Source organism: Lampetra fluviatilis, chromosome 69 (assembly GCF_964198595.1).
Source record: "Lampetra fluviatilis chromosome 69, kcLamFluv1.1, whole genome shotgun sequence".
NCBI classification, from domain to species: Eukaryota; Metazoa; Chordata; class Hyperoartia; order Petromyzontiformes; family Petromyzontidae; genus Lampetra; species Lampetra fluviatilis.
The window spans coordinates 3328738-3336862 of record NC_136343.1 but is presented as its reverse complement, the minus strand read 5'-3'; positions in this window follow the sequence as shown (position 1 = coordinate 3336862).

Sequence of the window (8125 nt, the reverse complement as noted above, 5' to 3'; positions counted from 1 at the left end):
ATATCAACCGTGCTATCACTTGGCTTCTCTCATTCTAAAAATGCATGCAGGTGTAGGCATCCATTCAGAGATCAGTGTACAGTAAATGTGATGTAATGTGATGCAGTATATTTCAATGCAATAATTCAATGTTGGCGATGTGTCTCTTGATTATTTAGAGTTATAAATTTAACACATATTATTCTGAGCATATACAACAAAAGCTCTTATCCAGCATTCATGGAGAATCGAGGGTGCCAGTTCATTAAATGTGCCGGTTATCTGAGAGGTATACTTTATGGTTCAGCAAAATTCTCAAATGTAAAAACATTTTTTAATGAAGGAATTAAGCATACATTTTAACTTTGATATTCAAAATAATTAACTCGTTTACAGAGGTACTCACCAGTCATTTGTACAGGATTTTAATTTATTGTAGAGAAGCAGATTGCAGTGTACAGTAGTGCAGTACCATATGTACAAGTGTAGTGAGTTCAAGGAGACGTAGACGACGTAGTCGGAGGCACACTTATTTATTATAACTTTACACTCAACACAGGCCAATGTATACAACACTTGAAGGGGTAACGGCCCCTTCACCCATCTAACTTGGAGACCCCACTAACACTAGCCCGGCTAGCCTGCTCCCAGGTCCTCCACTCGAGAGCTAGGGGAGGCTAGCTGATCCAGCTCTGGCCAAGCTAGGATCTCGGCACCCTTAGCCAACCAGACCGGCTCTTACAAGAGCATCGGCTCTGGGCTCTCGGGGCCACGCCACTGGCTTGCCCCGGTCGGTCCTTAAAAGGACAGCGAGCCAGGGGAGTCCCAGGGCCTATCTAGTCGGTATTCACTCTTCGCTGGTTAAGCTGAATACTCCACCCCGAGCCCACCGGCTTTCTGCCTTATATAGCAGCTCCCCCCCGAGGGGTGGGGCCGTGGGGGATCACAGCGCCGTTACAGCCCCCCAGGGCTAACCGATGCGGACGTGGATGTAGGCACCCTTACGCGTGCGGGCGTAACCACACCTTGTGTGTTTGTCCTCCCGTAACACCCCTACACAAGTACAGTGAAACAATTAGGTTCGGCAGCCCACAACACGATCGCAATGGAAGATTGCAGATTATTGCAATTGCGACTCCATTCGCGCCACCACTCAGCAAAGTCATAAAGAACGCTGCAAGATACCAGAATTTTTCTCGATATGTGAAGTAATATTTATTTTGCCGCTTAACAGATGCCGGTTAATAGAGCATTCCGTACGGAAAAGTACGTGATAGCAGAGTTTTTGCTGTAAGTACCATTTGGTATTAAACGGTCAAAAATGGAAAGTCCTAAATAGACGAACGTTTGTTTTGATTGTAACCTGTGTGGAACATTTACGTGACTGCTGTTCATGTGATACAGGGTCAAAAGGATTGTTTGTAGCTTAGGAACCATATCGCCCAACTCATTATCTTCTAAATTACGAATATAGTACACACAAGGGAAAACACTGAAATGTTACATAAAGGAGATATTTTTTACACAACGCTAATTATGTTGTGTTATCTTACCTGTGTCTGCGTACGCCTATCCTCGTAACGCTTTCAACTGACAAACTATTGGGTTTACGTTTTAACAAAGTACACATACAACAAACTAAGCCCACCTCACGAAAACTGCTATTTGTTTTTGCCATTGGTCCAATGTAAGCTAATAAGATCACACCTTATAACAATGTACACTGATCGTAATGATAACTTTGAGCGTATGCTTTGCATCTGCGCATGCATAGAAACGCTAACTCACTGTTGCCCCGAGCAACGCAAGCAAGCTTTTTGAATGGCGACGGGAGGGAGGTTCTCCTTCGCGTTAAACAAAGGCAAAAAAATCACAGTTACTGCTGCACAAGCACACGCTGAGGTAAATCCTGAACAGTGTGATGTGTCCCCCCCACCCCAATGTGCCTTTACTACAATAGTCAGTAGATACTACTAGAGTGATTAGATACTTCTAGATTTGAAGCTTTCGTGACTGCAAGGATTCATACTCTTAGGTTTTTTTGGTAAAGTCACGTAGGTAAAAAATAAAATTAAAAGTTAATAAAAGTAATAATGGAAATAAAATAATAAATCACGAGGTTTCGGAGGCAACACAAGTCTCCGTCATCAGGTGGGACCGTCACAGCTAAAATTACTGCATCAAGTGAGGAAAATTCCAAAAGACCAGCCCTTAAATACAAGTTAAGGGGGGAGGAGCTTATCTGAATGTGGTAACCAGGGAATGGAACGTGGGGGTGGTGGGCGGGGCTACAAGAGAAATTGGTCAACGTCGACCTGTGCAAGAAAACGGAGCTACAAGAGAAATTGGTCAACGTCGACCTGTGCAAGAAAACAATCGGTGTACCTCCACCTAAACCGATGTTGGTTGAGAATCCAAATACAAAAAAGCAGTACTGTTAAACGCTGGGGATGTCAACACTCGGTAAAGTAGAAAAGTACCTGTCAAATAAGATGGTACAAATATGTGTAGTTAAATCTTTTTTACATGGTTAATAACATCTTTCCAATGATTACTCAGTTTGTACCCATCATCACGGTTGAAGTTATGTCTATGTTTGTATATCTGAATGGCTTCGTGTAGAAACCTTTGATGGTAGCCAGAGGGTTTGCAGAGCACCTTGGTCTCGGAAAAAACAATATCATGAGAGCCCACAGCGTTGTAGCAATGATCGGCAACGGCGGAAGACTCAATTTTGTCGTGTTTCAGATCTGACTTGTGCTCGCGGACACGATCAGAGACATGACGTTTCGTTTCACCAATGTAACAATCACCACAGCTGCAACTCAGTTTATAGACTCCAGGGTATTGCAAGTCAGGGATGACATCCTTCACAGACGGAATTAGATCACGGATTTTATGTACTGTACTGAATCGGACTTGGATCTTATGTTTGTTTTGAATTTTGGAGATCTTTTTGGTCACGCCTGCAGTCACGAAAGTTTTAACTCAGTAGATACTACTGTAATCAGTAGATACTAGTGTAATGAGTCATTCTGAGACACTATTTAGGAGGCAACAACGTTTATTCTACAATTATGCAACACCATTACACACGGGACTAAATACACCTATTCTCACTCTCGTTATGCATAGGACCACAATGCACATGTTCTCTTGCTTACAGGATAATCTATAATCGGGTCAGAGCAGCCACATGTTGCCTGACCCACGATGTCGAAGACGGGGATGAAGACGTAGACTTAGCTCTTGGGTTCCTCTTCACTTGTCGACAGCCCGGATCTGTGATCAGGGCTTCCTTTTTATTCCTGTCGGCCCAGCCTGGCTCCACCCTCGGCCGTGCCCTGCATCTATAATAATCCCGACGGTTCCAGGCTACACGCACCTGTTCCCTCTCTGGCTCCACCCTCAACCACGCCTCTATCGAGAACTCTCTAGACGTTCCCAGCTACGTCCCCCCCCCCCCCTGTGCCCCCTCGTTCACCTTTGGCCCACATTACTCGTCCTCACATGGCCCCTACCACCAGCTGCCCCCCACCACACTCTTCCAGTGGCGCACTCTGTGGCAATTCCTTGCGGCGCTGGTGAAGGCTGCAATCCCCTACTCTGTCGGTCAGACTCACTTGGCTTCCCTCTGCTCGCATGCAGCACCATGGCCCCAGTGGCCCACTGATGGCACTGCATGGTGTGTTCGCCTTTGCGTCTGTTTCAACGGCACTTGGCGCTATGCGCCGTAGTGATCCATTTAACATCACTACATCACCCCCCCCCCCCCCTTTTAAAATTCAGCCGTCCCGGCTGACACCCATTCCCTGTATAGCGGGACAAACTTCCCGAATACACATACAAAGCAATGAACAGCAACACAATAGGAACCTCCCACATGAGTCGTACCTGAACAAACAACAACAATTCAACACAGCAACAACAACAAAAAATACCCCGACGCACCTTAATGACCCACCCTGGACAATGTACAATACTCGATGACTGCCGACCTGCCGACACCCATGAGCCCCGAAAGGACCCAGTTCGACCGGCACCCGCAACCTTGCTCGTGGCTGCGGCCTTGTGTTGGGCGGCGTCGAAATAAATAGGACGACCGGGTGAATTATATAAAAGTCACAGTTTTGGAGCGAGTTCTCGTCGCCGGGCCCCCAGGCGGGACAAGGGCAGGTTTACCAGGGACCTCGGGGACGACTTGAAGAAGGCCTAACGGGCACGGCCCCTCCCGTACAGGAGATGGGTAAAGAGGGGAAGCGGATGTCAGCCACTCCCCTCCTCGCTGGATGGCTTTCCGACGGTGTGACGGGCAGCTCCGAGGTCATCAAGTGCTGGATTCCTGTGGGCGAAAGAACAGAAATCTGCTGAGGCACAACTTCGGTGGTCGCACGCCCGGGCTATTCGGGCACATCCGACACCCGGCTTTGGGGCAGTGGGGATGAAACATCAGTAAAAGGCGGAAAATACAGTTTCAGTCACGACGGGTGTACATACCATCGTCTGCGACCAACCTGAATCCGAACACATTGGGGCCTCTTGACCTCTATCACCTCGACCGGGCCCTGCCACGGTCTATATAACTTGGGAGACGGGCCCACAGGCACTTGAGGACAGTGCAGCCAAGCCCTCTCGCCGACATTCCACGGCTTTGGTCGTGCCTGCTTTCACTACAGCAGTGCATACTGACTTTGGTGGGACCTGCTTTCACTAGAGCAGTGCATACCGACTTTGGTCGTACCTGTTTTCACTACAGCAGTGCATACTGACTGGTGGTAACTGCTTTCACTTCAGCAGTGCTTACTGAATGTGGTGGTATCCTGCTATGACTACAGCAGTGCATACTGATTGTGGTGGTACCTGCTATCACTACAACAGTGCATAATGACTGATGATACTTGCATTAACTACAGCAGTGCATACCCACTGTGGTGGTAGCTGCTTTCACGACAGCAGTGCATACTAACTGGTGGTATCCTGCTATGATTACAGCAGTGCGTACCAACTGTGGTGTGACCTGCTATCACTACAGCAGTGCATACCGACTGTGGTGGTACCTGCTTTCACGACAGCAGTGCATACCAACTGTGGTGGTACCTGCTATCATTACGGCAGTGCATACCGTGGTGGTACCTGCTATCACCACAGCAGTGCATACCGACTGTGGTGGTACCTGCTTTCACTACAGCAGTGCATACTGAATGTGGTGGTACCTGCTATGATTACAGTAGTGTATACTGTGGTGGTACCTGTATGATTTCAGCAGTACAAACTGACTGGTGGTACCTGCTATCACTACAGCAGTGCATACCGTGGTGGACCTGCTTTCACTACAGCAGTGCATACTGAATGTGGTGGTACCTGCTATGATTACAGTAGTGTACACTGTGGTGGTACCTGTATGATTTCAGCAGTACAAACTGACTGGTGGTACCTGCTATCACTACAGCAGTGCATACCGTGGTGGACCTGCTTTTACTACAGCAGTGCATACTGACTGTGGTGGCAGCTCGTTTAACTACAGCAGTGGATAGTAACGGTGGTCGTACCTGCTATGACCACAGCAGTGCATACCGACTTTGGTGGAATCTGCTTTCACTACAACAGTGCATACCATCTTTGGTGGTACCTGCTTTCACGACAGCAATACATACTGACAGTGATGGTACTTGCATTAACTACAACAGTGCCTACCCACTGTGGTGGTACCTGCTTTCACTACAGCAGTGCATACTGACTGTAGTGGCAGCTCGTTTCACTACAGCAGTGCATAGTGACTGTGGTCATACCTGCTATGACCACAGCAGTGCATACCGACTTTGGTGGAACCTGCTTTCACTACAACAGTGCATACCATCTTTGGTGGTACCTGCTTTCACGACGGCAATGCATACTTACTGTGATGGTACTTGCATTAACTACAACAGTGCCTACCCACTGTGGTGGTACATGCTTTCACGACAGCAGTGCATACTGACTGGTGGTATCCTGCTATGATTACAGCAGTGCATACTGATTGTGGTGGTACCTGCTATCACTACAGCAGTGCATACCAACTGTGGTGTGACCTGCTATCACTACAGCAGTGCATACCGACTGTGGTGGTACCTGCTATCACCACAGCAGTGCATACCGACTGTGGTGGTACCTGATTTCACTACAGCAGTGCATACCGACTGTGGTGGTACCTGCTATCACCACAGCAGTGCATACCGACTGTGGTGGTACCTGATTTCACTACAGCAGTGAATACCGACTGTGGTGGTGCCTGCTATGATTACAGCAGTGCATACTGACTATGGCGGTACCTACGATAACAACAGTGCATACTGTGGTGGTACCTGCTTTCACAACAGCAGTGCATACTGACTGTGGTGGGACCTGCTATGATTACAGCAGTGCATACTGTGGTGGTACTTGCTTTCACTACGGCAGTGCATACTTACTGTGATGGTTCCTGCTATGATTACAGCAGTATATACTGACTGTGGTGTCACCTGCTATCACTACAGTAGTACATGCTGACTCTACAGCAGTGTATATCGACTCTATAGCACAAACTGCTAACCTGACAGAGTGCCGTGGTGAGGCCTAGTCCTGTGCAGAGCCCCCGGCCTCGCCTAGATTGCCCAGCCGGCAGAGGCTGGGCTGCTACCCCCCCCCCCCCAACACCCTCCCGCCTGCGCTACAATAATACTATCTAAGCACTATAATATTAGTATCGACCGACCCTATAGTAGTAAGTGCACACATTGGGGTGGGGTGGGGGGGGGGGGGGAGAAGAGGACATGACACTTTGATGAATTTACCTTAGCGTTGCGTGTATTCTTTTTTTGCACGCAAATGAGAAATCCCCTCCACCGATGACGCGCGAGCGTTGTCAAGGGCAACCCCCGGGCAGCTTGAGCGGCGTGGGGAATTAAGTAATGTTAAATATCACTAAATTGTTAATTTAACTACTTGAAAGTTTACGGATGGGAAAACAGAATAGCGCTGGCTCACCACGGGGCTTACGGCGTGGTACCCAGTTCACGAGCCACATCCTTCGCAAGTTGTGTCCACACAGAGACAGAAGGACATACGGACACACAGACAAAAAAATGCCTTTTATAGGTAAGACTAGCGGTAAGGACTCGGTGTTTATCGGGCGAAAAAGGCAGACACACTTGAACTTACACACAGACATTGACCCACACATATAGAAACACATCGGCTTAGACAAACACACATATGGTTAAACCCAGGATGGATCGCTAGCCGGCCAGCCTAAATGTTTATAACCGGCGAAGATGTTCCATTAGGGGGGTGCACGTTTTGCAAGCGTAGAGAAGGGAGGGAATTACCGTGGCCAAAAAGACCTGGAGCTTCATGCGGAGCAAGAGACCAGGTAGCTTCCACACAGCGGAACGCAGCCGATGAAAAGATAATGGCGCTCGACTGATTCGGAGTGAGACCTTTGCTGTTAAACCGGAGCCGGTCATAAGCACACTGGCTAGGTATGGGAATCTCGGCAATCTCTACACAACTGCCGCATCACCAATTGTGAGTTGTAGGGGTGGATTGTTCGATGGTACAAAATACCCAGGCAGGTGCTTAGTTTTGGTCGGGCTGATGGTAAGGCCCCACCTCTTAGTGGCAAGCTCCAGGTTCAGCAGCAGTGAGCAGCAATGACCAGAGCATCGACATATATAACATGGTTGAGCAATAGGGAGGCATCCCTTGACCGCACCCGGGCATCGATCAGCCTCTCATTGTATCTGTACCATATGGTAATTCCTCGGGCACAGCCATTGAAGGCTTCATGAACTACGTGGTCAAAAGATATGTTAAATAATGTGGAGCCAGAGGACATCCCTGTCACACCCCAAGGTGTAGAGGGAATGGCTCTGACTGACGGCCACGTAGTTTGACGCGGGGCCGCTCACCATCATGAAGGTCCTTAAGGATCGTGAGCAAAGTTTGAGGGACTCCGAAAGCATGAAGAACAACCCAGAGGCCAGGCCTACTGATGGTATTATAGGCCTTGAGCAGGTCAATAAAGCACATTCACTCACACGCACACATGGTATCTCGGCCTCGCTGTGCGCTGCGTTGCACCGCTAGTTGAGTAGATAACCTTGCGTTCAATAAACCCTCGGAGCCAGGA